This window comes from Amblyomma mixtum, chromosome 10 (assembly GCF_055824585.1).
Source record: "Amblyomma mixtum isolate Tamu chromosome 10, ASM5582458v1, whole genome shotgun sequence".
NCBI classification, from domain to species: Eukaryota; Metazoa; Arthropoda; class Arachnida; order Ixodida; family Ixodidae; genus Amblyomma; species Amblyomma mixtum.
Window position 1 is genome coordinate 183551705 of NC_143021.1, and position 12658 is coordinate 183564362.

At 50.5% G+C, this 12658-nt stretch overlaps 1 pseudogene; it reads right to left on the reverse strand.

Moving 5' to 3' along the window:
* Positions 1-11395: 11395 nt before the first annotated feature.
* LOC149327916 (uncharacterized) lies at positions 11396-12441 on the reverse strand (annotated as a pseudogene).
* Positions 12442-12658: the final 217 nt, after the last annotated feature.

Consider the following 12658-nt stretch of genomic DNA (forward strand, 5'->3'; position numbering starts at 1 on the left):
AAAGGACCGAAAAAACTGCGCCAAACAACACGCAGTTCAGGCGGCAGGTTTGATTGAACACCTTGCTTCTGCTACGAAAACTGAGTGAAAGAGAAATGACAACCAAGATTTCTTTTCATTTATTTATTGTTTCCTCAAGGGTCCACAGGGGACATTAGATGAGGGGTGGGCAAACACCCCTCATGTAATGTCCCCTGTGGACCCTTGAGGAAACAATAAATAAATGAAAAGAAATCTTGGTTCTCATTTCTACAGATACAAAGTGCTTCATGAACGTATGACGTACGGAAACATGAGCAAATCAGCAATTTCTTTTATGTGCCGACTTTGGAAGAGACTGACGAAGAATCGACTTTATTCCCACGGACGATTTGGCCACCAGGATATCCAGAGCCACGGTCACCAAAGCTAGCTTGTCTGTAAGTTGGTCTGAGACTTTTTTAGTCCCGCCAGGTTCGGGGTGAAAAGAACGTGTAACGGGGGGTTGTGACTGCAAACCCGGCAGAAAAAAATGTTTATCTTCGGCAGAATGCGTAGAACGACGCTAAAACTGTTACCGGTCGTGCAAATGAAAACATGTCTAGTACCTAGTTTTGTTATAAACACTATTATACCAGTCGCAGTGTTTGCACCCTAAAAGAAAACTCCAGAAATTTCATAGAGGAGCACTGGATGCTTGCTTCTAACTATGCCTTCAATAATAAGAGATCGCACGCCAAAAAAGCACTCGTATTGAAATCCACACGAAACCTCTCTGTTCTAGTATTACCGGTGGACCTTCTATGTGGCAGATATCATCATTTAAAACAAAATATTTTTGTTCCAAATGTGTAATCAAGACGTAATTCATACCTCTTCGCCACATGGAGTTGCGCAGCTTGGTCGACCTGCTCTTGAAATCTTGGTACTGAGGAAAAGCAAAGAACTGCCGGGATTGAGCCCCGTAAGCCAATTGACCAAAACTCTTCGGTATGTTAGTCAAAGACCAAACAGTATCGCTACAGATTATCTTCAATATACTTTTAACGCCAAGATTTGAACTGTTATAGCAACAGAGCATAAACCTCAAAATTTTTACAAGGAAAAATGCGGACGCTTACGATACTTCCTAACGCGAAATTTGAGCGCCACTCATCAGCTGACTCAGCTTTTCGATAGATCGGGGCAAATAATTCGAACAAGACATGCATGTAAAATTACAGACAGCTCATTTTTCGCACATTTTCTTTCGTCAAGAAACACTGCACTAACAGGTCTATATTGTCATGAAGGAAGCTTTTTGGTCGGAGAAATAGATGCATGTACGCTCGACTTGCTGCACAAATGCCTGGTTCTAATATACGAGGTCTGTGCAAGTATTTCGCGAGGTTGCCACAGCCGTGGGAGGCGTTACGAGCGAGAGGAACGGGATGCTCTCCTGCATAAGTGATAAGAAATTCCTGTTTGTCTTTATGCGCACTTTAACGTACTAACCCACCCTGCCACCCTGGCAGGTGGCAGTTAATGGTTGATCGCGAGAGTTTGCTCACCGTTGTCCTCGCTAACGCCAGCAGCCCACATCTCTCTCATCAGCCCATGTAAGTACATATAAGCGTGATTCAGGAGTGCGATGACCCAAGGAGACAGTTATGCGCACTTCATTTCTTTAAAATTATCTGAGTGTGAAACGTTGTCGACGTCAATGCCAACGAACACTATGAACGCCGATGGCCTATGACTTCAGCGCCGTGTTTCTGGCACAACGTTGTGAATGCCTACAGCCCCCCTCTCGGGTGACTTTCAACGCCTCATTATCGCCTGCTCGAATATGTCGTCTCCCCTATGCACAGACGGGCTACGGCAGGCACGCATTCTGCGTTCGACTAAGCGCGCGGCACGTAGGCTTGCGGACAGTCTCGAGTTAGGTTCGCATTCCGTATTTACCGTGTAGGCTGCGCTCCAGTGCCCGGCGGTTGGGCGGCTGGCACATGAGCGTTCAGGCTCTGAAGTGAGTCAGTGAATAAACGTTTATTGAAAATACTGATAGGCCCTGACAGACGTGCGAGCAGTCCTCCGTCAAGCACCCCTGCGGCCTTCACTGCGGCCCGGGTGCGTCCCGGGACGGGGTCTTGACGCGACAATAACTTGTTCTGCCCTATTTCTTGAGCGCCGTAATGCCCGCGCAACATGCACCACTGATTACCGTGCATCGGCGCGCGGGGCATACGAGAGCTAAGCACTATCGAGGCGGCAGCGACGAACCGCGCGCACTCCGCTTCAGTACGGCCGCGCGGCAAACTATGCAAAGTGGAGGCGCACTCCTTCATACTGCTGAATGGCGCACTTGAGGTTTATAAATCGTGTGACGTGCCCAGTAAAGAATGAGGGCGAAGTTTAGTCGTCACTCGATGCACCCTTGCAGCAAGCTCTCGACGGAGATAGTAGCGCCACGGTGCGGCTCGACAGCCGCGCCATGCGCCGGAGCCATGAGCGGCGTATTTATGACAGCGACTGCACCTATAAATGCGACTCAGGTGTCCACCGACCCAGGAAGCAGTTATGCGCACTTTCTGTCCTTAAAATGATCGGTGTGTAAACGAGAGAGAGAGAAAAAACTTTATTTCAACAGGAATTCGGGGCACGCCCCTGGGTTCCCGCACGACCCCACTGCACTCAAGTGTTTATGTTCCTAAGGTCCATTGCACTGGAAGCCAGGCCAGTGGCGATGGCCTGCACGGCCCGGTCCTCCGAGCGCAGCAGGGTCTCCCAGTCCTCCCAGGTCTTGAGGTTATCTAGGTCCCGCGGGGGAGGGTCCGCCGGTCAGAGGGAAAGTATGTGGAGGGAAGAGGCGAAAGGTATTGGCGTGATGTTTAATTGGATCAAAAGTTTTGGAGCGATCCAAAGCTAAGACTGCCTTGGTGTGACCCCGAAGAAGCGGGTCGAAAATGTTGTGTGTGAGTTGCAGCATTGCGTCCTGTGCGGATAGATGGGGGCGGAGTCCCACCATGCTGAGCGGGTATAGATTGTTGTCTGCCATGTGACTTGTGAGTGTCGCTAAGACAACATGCTCGAGGATCTTCCCGAGGCATGAGGTTAGCGAAATCGGGCGAAGGATTTGAGTGTAAGTGGTTTGTTAGGTTTGGGTATGAATATTACCTTCACGTGGCGCCAGGACTGCTGTAGGTTACCCTCCCTCCAGCATTGATTTAAGTATTTCGTAATCTGGTGATCGATTGGTCGTCCAGATTATGGCTCATGGAGTATGTGATCTGGTCTGCACCAGGTGCGGAGTTGACGCGGAGAATTAGGAGGGCAGCTCTGACTTCCTCCTCCGTGATGTCGGTGTTGAGTTCGGGATCGCCTTCTCCAGTGTAGTGGGGTAGAGATGTTGGAGCACCTGGAGAGGTGTACATGGTTTGAAATGTGTCAGGAGGGTGTCGGTATCGTCAATGTGTTCGTGTGTGAGGCGTGTCACGCGATGTTGTGTTGCTGACTTGGTGTGTGTGGGGTCAATAAGGTGCCGGAGGAGTTGCCTGCGCGTTTGCTGGACAGGTTTCTTGCAATGCTGTCACATATCTGTCCCCAGTTGGATCGAATGAGATCCTCAGAGTGTTGTTGGATTTGGGACTGCAGCGTGGCCAGCTGCTTTTTAAGTGACCTGTTATGTTTGTTGCCTTTCCAGCGCTCCAGGAGACTATGATAAGCGTCCCAGAGGTGGGCTAGGCGTGTGCCCAGGGTAGGGGTTTCGGTTGTAGTTTCACTGTGTCGCGTGTTGTGGTGAACGTCATGCTTGAGTGATTGCACCCATGCGTCGATGTCTGCTGCTACGGGAATTCTAGAAGGCCGGTGCGTGCAGCGCTAAGGGCATCACAGTAAATTCGTTTGTGTGTTGTATTTACGCGACGGGGTGGTTGGTACAGGACAGTGATTTTTATATAGTAATGATCACTGCCCAGTGTTATTTGTGTTGTGTTCCAGGTAACACCGCGGATGTAGCGGCTCAGCGTCAGGTCCGGAATAGTGTCCATGCTGACACTGTTACCGATCCGCATAGGCGACTGAAACGTGTTTTGTACAGTGAGTTGTAGGTTCTGCAAGAGCAGCCAGAGCCAGCCACCTCGAAGTGTCGTGGTTGTGTTTTCCCAGTCAGTATGGTGACTGTTGAAGTCCCCAGCGATGAGTAGGGGATGTTTCCCTGCTGGATAGTGTACTTTTCGCAGAAGTGATTCTAGCGGGGCCATAGGCTGGGACGGGGGTGGCATACATTTGCTATAAAGAATGAATGAATTGAATATGTGTAATGTATAAGTTCTGTGATCACGCAGGGCGTCTAATACGTGATGTGATGACTTTTGTAGGTGAGGCTGTGATGGATGAGTGTGGACGCCCTGGGTGTTTTAGTGGTATCTGAATGTGTAGATGTGTAGCTGGGGAAGGTTGCCCGGTGTGCAGTCTCGTGGTGAAGAAGTATGTGGGTCGTGGGCGTGATTTATTTATTTATTTATTTATTTGCTAAAGACTCCTGGCTTCATTGCAAAGCTTTAACCAGGAGTGGGTTTTAAAATACACATTGCCAAAAAGAAAACACCTTTTAGTACACGCTATTCAGTACACAATACAGAAGAAATGAACGAGAAAATGAAAGAACATTCTTCAATATTTGGCGACACCTCGCGTCAAAAAGAGCACTCTAGGGGAAAGAAGAAAAAAAATTATTGAATGCTTCCAAATTGCTATCAATTCAAAGAAAAGCCATAAACGACTCTACAGTAGAAGCCTCTATAAAATTTGTTTTCAGGACATTCCATTTCCGCACAGTACGGGGGAAAAAAGAATTCTGATATGTTTCAGGGCGGCATGATTACTCGTTTACTTCTGAAGAATAGTAGGATCTTGTTGAACGACCCGGGATGAGCTCAGTGTACTTGCTGCTGTTAATTCTTTACTTGTTGCGAACAATCATAAACATCTACTTAAGCCTGTCTCGGTATATCCTGAGCTGCAAAGACTCCAAATTTCCTTGGTCAAGTAGCATGGTAGGGGACGTCTGCCAGCTGTATGAATTATAAATAAATCGCACTCACTTTGCTTGATTATTTTCTAGTGTTTTAATGTTTCCCTTAGTATAAGGGTCCCACAGCACATAGGCGTAGACTAAAGCAGGTCGGATAAAGATTTTGTATGCTAGTAAGTTAATTTCCTGTGTGGAGTGCAGGAGACACTTTCTTAAATAGCCATGTCTGTTCATATCTTTTTTTATTTAAAAATGTGTTTGTTCCTCCGTAGATCAGAGCTAATCGTTAATCCCAAGTATTGTAGCTGTCCATGGTAGACAGAGCACGAATATTAATAGTATAGGCAAAACTTAATGGCTGCTTCTTCCGCGTGACAGCCCCGCCGCGGTGGCTCAGTAGCTACGGCGCTCGGCTGCTGATCCGAAAGACGCGGGTTCGATCCCGGCCGCGGCAGCTGAATTTCGATGGAGGCAAAATTCTAAAGGCCCGTGTGCAGTGCGATATCAGTGCACGCTAATGAACCCCAGGTGGTCGAAATTTCCGGAGCGCTTCACTACGGCGTCCCTCATAGCCTGAGTTGCTTTGGGACGTTAAACCCCTACAACCAACCGACCATCTTCCGCATGACAGACATTGATATTGTTTTTTTAGTATTAATGCTCATCTGCCACATTGAGCACCAATCATGCATTTTAGCCAATGCGCCATTAAGAAACAAGCTGGTCAGCAGGAGTTCGTATTCATGAGATAATACACAATCGTCGGCAAACAGCTTGATTTTGACAGGAATTTCTTTAGCAATGTCATTCATAAAGAAAACGATGGCTTGAGCACTGAGCCTTCTGGGATACCGCACATCACCAAAGCTGGGCTCGAACAAGCATTACCGATTGATATGGGCTGAGATCGAGACGATAGGTACGCCTGTACCCACGCCAACAGTAAATCGTTTTTCAAGATATTCTTTAGTTTTAGCAAGAACGTTTTGTGTGAGACGCTGTGAAATGCTTGTTCAAAATCTAAAAAAATTGACATCAATTTTACACCGGTTTTCAATGGCTGCGGCAAAGTCCTGAATCGTCTCCAGAAGTTGGGTCACTGTAGAAAAGCCCTTACGAAAACCCTGTAACCCGTCGTCAATTACGTGATTGGTTTCCAAGAAGGCTCAGATATGGCCAGAAAGAATATGTTCAAGTATTTTTGAAAATGCAGCGCACATCTGTCACTGCCGCCAGATAGCTTAAAACACGATTGAGGTGTCCACTGTTCCAAGACAGCAGTTATGCGCCTTTTTTTTTTTGCTTTCCAAGCTGCCGCTCCACTGGCTTCGCAGCTTAAAGTGCGACTAATATGTCTACTTCTGGTTACAACGGACAATGGCGACAGCGACTCCGCGAAACCCAGAAACTGCTATTGCCATTATTAATGTAATTCGTAGCCTGTTTGGATAAGCTTTATTTGCTAAACATGTGCACCATATTCTTTTGTAAGCATTTGTTAACCGAAAACTCCACATTTTTTTGTTACAGGTATATCCTTCAAACACCGTACACTAACTCCCCACGCAATCAGGATAGAAAAACAGCCATGAGAGGTCTTAGTGGCGCGCATCAAATACGAGCTTCCAAATAAATCCAGCCAAAAGATGTGCGCCTTGGCCCGCTGAGGGAGGTTCGCAAAGGACAGGCTTTATCGGTTATCGCTCTCAAAGCACAGTCTTAGCTAAGGGCGCTGCTCCTAATCGAAATTTTCTTCGTTGAGTGGAAGGCTGCGGCGATACCATAACCGAAAGAGGGCGAATAGCAGAAGCGACGAGCACGACGGAGTTTAGAGACGTGAGAGTGGGGTTTCAAAGGAATGGACCAAGGGCTGGCATGTACGAATGGAACGCACAAGGTCGGAGCATTCGGACCAAAGCAAGCTACAGCTCACAATGATGGTGTTTGTAAATCGTTTCATATGAACACACTCCTGGAGAACTAAGACCGAAATCGAAACGATCAGCGTTCTCAGTGCACACTGGTCCACTGAAGCTGTTGATTGCCAACAGCTTTTTTTGCCGCACACAACGTGTCGGGCAAAGGATATGGTAAACGCTGCAAAGGAGAATCTGTAGAAATATCAACAACCCAGGCGTCGTGAACAGCGCAAACCTTACAGCACGGTGGACGAAAGAATTTACCTGTCGGCGCTTGTACCTGACAGACCCCAATGTCCCTCTTCTGTGAGTTCTGAGCCGAGCTTCGTTAAGGCATCAAAGAGGGTGGGAAAGAATGCGAAGGAAAAGGTGAGCGAAGGACCGGAGGGACAATTATGTGCGAGTTCGAATGGCGCGGATTGAACACAAGGCGGACACCATGATGTTCGCTTGTGAGACGAGCATTTCCAGGTGTGTGCATGGTGCTGGCGATTTGCGTTGGGCTGCCCTGTTGATTAGTACTGCGGATAATCACAAATCGTTCATGGATTGTAGGGTTAAACATTCAAAACTGACTCAGGCTATTGGCGACGCCGTAGTGGAGGGCTCCGGAAATTCCGACCACATCGGGTTCTTTAACGTGCACTGACATCGCACAGTACGGGGGCCTCTAGCGTTTTGCCACGATTGAAATGCGACTCCGTGGCCTGGATCACACCCGCGTCTTCCGTGTCAGCAGCTGAGCGCCATAACCAACGGGATAGTGACAAATGTAAACACATTGCTTTACTTTTAAAGTTACTCATTTGATCCTTGAGATATTTACACTTGTACTCTGATTGCTTTTTTATTGATAGTGTTGCGAGAAAGAATATATTTACAAATATTTACAAATAGAGAAGAACAGCTACTAGCGGCACCGAGAACACAGTCCGAACTTCGTTGTCGTCTTCTACTCGTCCCACTCGTGCCATCCCTCATTGTCGTCGTCGTCTACCCGCTTCAGGACCCCCGGCTGCTGAAACGCCGTCTCGGCGTTAGGGCGGCGACGTATTAGCGTCGTGGTAAGGTTTAAGGCGACATACGTGGACGATGTCGGTGCTGGCGGCAGAGGACGATGGCCAGGTCTCGAGGGGAGCAATTTGATAGTTCACGTCGGTAACACGGCGCACGACACGGTAAGGACCCCGGTAGTGAGAAAGGAGCTTCTCGGAGAGACCGACGCTGCGTGAGGACGTCTAGAGAAGAACGAGTGATCACGGGGTATATTCGACTGCCTGGTGACGGTGGTCGTAGGCGGACTTCTGGGAAACTTAGAGGCTTGGAGCCTAGTACGTGCTATTTGGCGCGCCATCGTGGCCTGGGAGATGGCGTTCCGAGCGTAAGCAGTGGTGGGGACTGAAGAAGGCGGCATAAGTGTGTCCAAAGGCAAGGTGGGATGCCTACCAAACAAAAGGTAGAAAGGAGACTAGCCTGTTCTGTCATGAAGGGAAGAGTTATATGCAAACGTCACATAAGGCAAGGCTGCGTCCCAATCTCGGTGGTCTGGCGATACGTACATGGCTAACATGTCGGTGAGCGTGCGGTTGAACCTTTCCGTAAGCCCATTGGTTTTTGGGTGGTAAGATGTCGCGAGCTGGTGCTGTGTGTCACACGAACGAAGAATGTCGTGAACTACTGTGGATAGAAAATAACGACCGCGGTCGGTGAGCAGTTGACGAGGGGCGCCATGGTGAAGGATGACTTCTTGCAGAAGAAAATCGGTGACATCGGTAGCGCAGCTGGACGGCAAAGCACGCGTGATGGCGTACCGAGTCGTATAATCAGTTGCGACAGCGATCCACTTGTTGCCGAAGCGGGACGTCGGAAAAGGGCCAAGAAGGTCGAGGCCAACACGGTGAAAAGGTTCCGGAGGTATGTCAATGGGTTGCAGAGGACTGGCAGGCAAAGCAGAGGGCCTTTTTCGACGTTGACACAGGTCGCAAGCGGCCACGTAACGCTTGACGGAACGATACAGACCAGGCCAAAAGAAGCGATGCCGCACCCGAGCGTACGTGCGGGACACGCCAAGGTGACCGGCTGTCGGCAAATCGTGCAGTTCTTCAAGGACAGAAGAGCGTAGACGTTGGGGTATGACGAGCAGGAGCGGAGGGCCATCGGAGCGTAGGTTGCGGTGGTACAAAATGCCGTTCTGGAGCACATAAAGGTTCAGAGACGGAGATCGGTTTGCAGAACGGATGCCATCAAAGATAGGTCGTAAAGATGAGTCGTGGCGCTGTTCGTTGGCCCTGCCCTGCCTCAGGGCAGGGTCTCAGCGTCCTCTAGGTCAGGTGGTTCCACAGGGTATCGGGATAAACAGTCAGCGTCCTGGTGATGACGCCCTGACTTGTACACGATGGAGTATGAGTATTCTTGGAGGCGCAAAGCCCAGCGACCAAGACGATCGGTGGGATCTTTTAGTGAAGACAGCCAACAGAGAGCGTGATGATCGGTGACAACAGCGAATGAACGACCGAACAGGTAGGGTCTGAATTTAGCTACTGCCCAGACAAGGGCGAGACACTCGCGCTCAGTAATGGCGTAATTTCGCTCTGCGGCTGAAAGTAGGCGGTTGGCATAAGCGATGACGCGATCTTGACCCTGTTGACGTTGGGCTAGCACGGCGCCGATGCCATATCCGGAGGCGTCGGTGCGAACCTCTGTGGGAGAGGATGGGTCAAAATGTGCTCAGATGGGCGGAGTGGTCAGCAAATGGACGACGGGTGAAAATGAGTTCTCTTGAGCAGGGTCCCAGATAAAGGGGGCGTCGTTCTTAAGAAGATCAGTGAGGGGACGGGCGATGCCGGCGAAATCTTTGATAAAACGGCGAAAATACGAGCACAAGCCGACAAAACTGCGCACGTCTTTCGACGACCTTGGAAGAGGAAAGTCCTTCACAGCTTGAATTTTGACGGGATATGGGCGTACACCTGAAGGGTCAACGAGGTGTCCGAGAATAGTGAGTTGGCGGCGACCGAACTTGCATTTCGATGAGTTCGGCTGAAGTCCGGCGTTGCGAAACACTGTCAGAATATTGCAGAGGCGCTCGAGGTGCGTGGCAAAAGTAGGCGAGAAAACCACAACATCATCTAGGTAACAGAGGCAGGTGGACCATTTAAAGCCGCGAAGAAGGGAGTCCATCATTCGTTCGAAGGTAGCCGGGGCGTTACAGGGGCCGAAGGGCATGACTTTAAACTGGTATAAGCCATCAGGCGTCACGAAGGCGGTCTTCTCGCGGTCCTTTTCATCAACGGCAATTTGCCAGTACCCCGATCGAAGATCAATTGAAGAGCAATATTTGGCGCCGTGGAGGCAATCTAATGCTTCATCTATCCTCGGGAGTGGATATACGTCTTTTCTTGTGACGAGGTTGAGGTGTCGATAATCAACGCAGAAGCGCCAGCTGCCGTCCTTTTTCACCAGGACGACCGGTGAAGCCCAAGGACTTGACGAGGGCTCGATGATGTCTTTTGCGAGCACCTTGTCCACCTCTTGATTTATGACGGTGCGTTCGGCGCTGGACACTCGGTACGGACGTCTGCGAAGAGGAGCGGAATCACCGCTGTTTATGTGATGCGTCACCACAGAGGTCCGAGACAAAACACGGCTATGAAAGTCGACGATGTCGCGGAAAAATTATAAGGGGCACCTAAGATCGCGAGCTTGCATCGGCGGTAGGTCAGAAGCGATCATGTCGGCGTAGTCGTCAGTTGGGTTCTCCGTTGATGGGGCCGCAGGCAACCGGCATTGATGAGTGGAAGGTAAGCAGCTGTCGACCACTGATATCACACATTCGGCAGCAGGGCACAGCGTGGCGAGTGAGACGCCTTGCGGGAGCGGTTGGATGGATGAACCAAAGTACAGGACCGGAAGGTACGCTCGGTTGGCCGACATTGTAAATACAGTGTGTGGAAGCGCAATGCTGTGCGTCAGGGCGACGTCAAGTTCCTGAGTGACTACGTTGTGACCATCAGGTACAGGGGGAACAGATGAAGAAGAAATGTAAGTTGCGGCTTGAGGCGGTAGGCGGACAAAGTCGACAGCACAAGCTGAACAACATTAGTGGCGCAGTTAATGAGGGCTGAATGCTCAGACAGGAAGTCGAGGCCAAGAATGACTTCATGAGGACACTGGTCCAGAACAGAGAACAGAACGGATGTATGGCGGCCGGATATGGTCACACGGGCTGTGCATAGTCCAACAACAGGAGGCGTCCCGCCGTCGGCAACGCGGAGAACAGCTTTGAGTGCAGGGGTCAGTACTTTTCGGAGGCGGCGTCTTAGGGTTGAACTCATGACGAATACGTGCGCGCCTGTATCGATCAGGGTTCTCACAGGCACTCCATCGACATGAATGGCGAGCAAATTTTGGTGTGCGCGAAGGGCTAATCGAGGATTTTGGGACTGGGGCTTTACTGCAGCATCACCTCCAGACACAGCAGCGTCTAGTTTTCCGCTTGCGAGCGACCGTAGGGGCCAGGAGAGGAGCGACGGCGTTGGGGCGAACGAGACTGTCGACGCAGAGGGGACGGGGAGCGGCTGGAGCGGGGAATCTGGCCGTCGACTGTAGCACTGTGCTCGGCTGGAGGGGATGTGTAGTGGCTGGGCTGCTCGTCGTCGTGGTGGGAGCCTAGAGGACGGTATGGGCTTCGACGGGACCAATGATTTCGACAGTGACGGGAGATGTGGCCAATGCGTTGGCAGTGGAAACAAATGGGCCTGTCGTCGATTGTCCGCCAGTCGTTATGGTTTCGACGACGTGGAGTGAAGTACGAAGGTCGTCCAGGAGCAATCGCAGTGATTTCAGGGGGTGGTGAAGGCCGTACGGGGCTGACGGGCTGGAAACCAATAATTGTGAACTTTTGGCGGACGACAGCTTGTACCAGAGAGATGGCAGGCAAGCGGTTGTCGCCATCATGTAGATGCAGAGGGGCAGGGGACATAGCTTCGAGCTCGCGTCGGATGATACGGGTCACATTTTCTGGAGGCGCTGGAGTTTCCCGGTGTCGCAGGTCTTCACATGAGACAGTCGCAGCCGTGTTGGGGAGGCGTGTGTACGGCTGGCTAATACGCCTGCTTTTGGCTTCCTCGAAGCGTCGACATCCCTTAATAATTCCGTCGACTGTAGTGCAGTTCTTGTATACGAGCAAGTTGAACGCATCGTCGGCGATTCTCTTCAACACGTGGCCGACTTTCTCAGACTCGGGCATGTTGGCGTCAACTTTCTGACAGAGGGCCAGCACACCTTGAATGTACGACACATAGGACTCCGTAGATGTTTGAGCTCGGGAGGCGAGGTCCTTCTTAGCGGCAAGCGTTCGGCCGAGCGGCCGTCTAAACAATTCGCGCAGTTTCTCTTTGCACACGTCCCAGCTGGTCATATGGTCTTCGTGCGTCTCATACCAGACCCGGGCGGTGTCTTTTAGAAGATTACATTTGCCAGCATAAAGCTCGGATCCCAGCGGTTGTAGGTACTCAGGCGTTCGTACATGTTGATTCAGTCGTCGACGACAGTATTGTCGGTACCAGAAAATGTCCCAGGTTCACGAGGGGGAGAAAGAACGAGTGATGTCATGGCCGGGGCTGAGGTTTGCTGGGAGGCGTCTTGGGTTATGATGAGTGAAGGCAACTGGCGGCCGCTGCGGAGCTCCGTCTTCGGTAGACGTAGGGGAAATCCGCACCTCCACCAAATATGTTGCGGGAAAGAA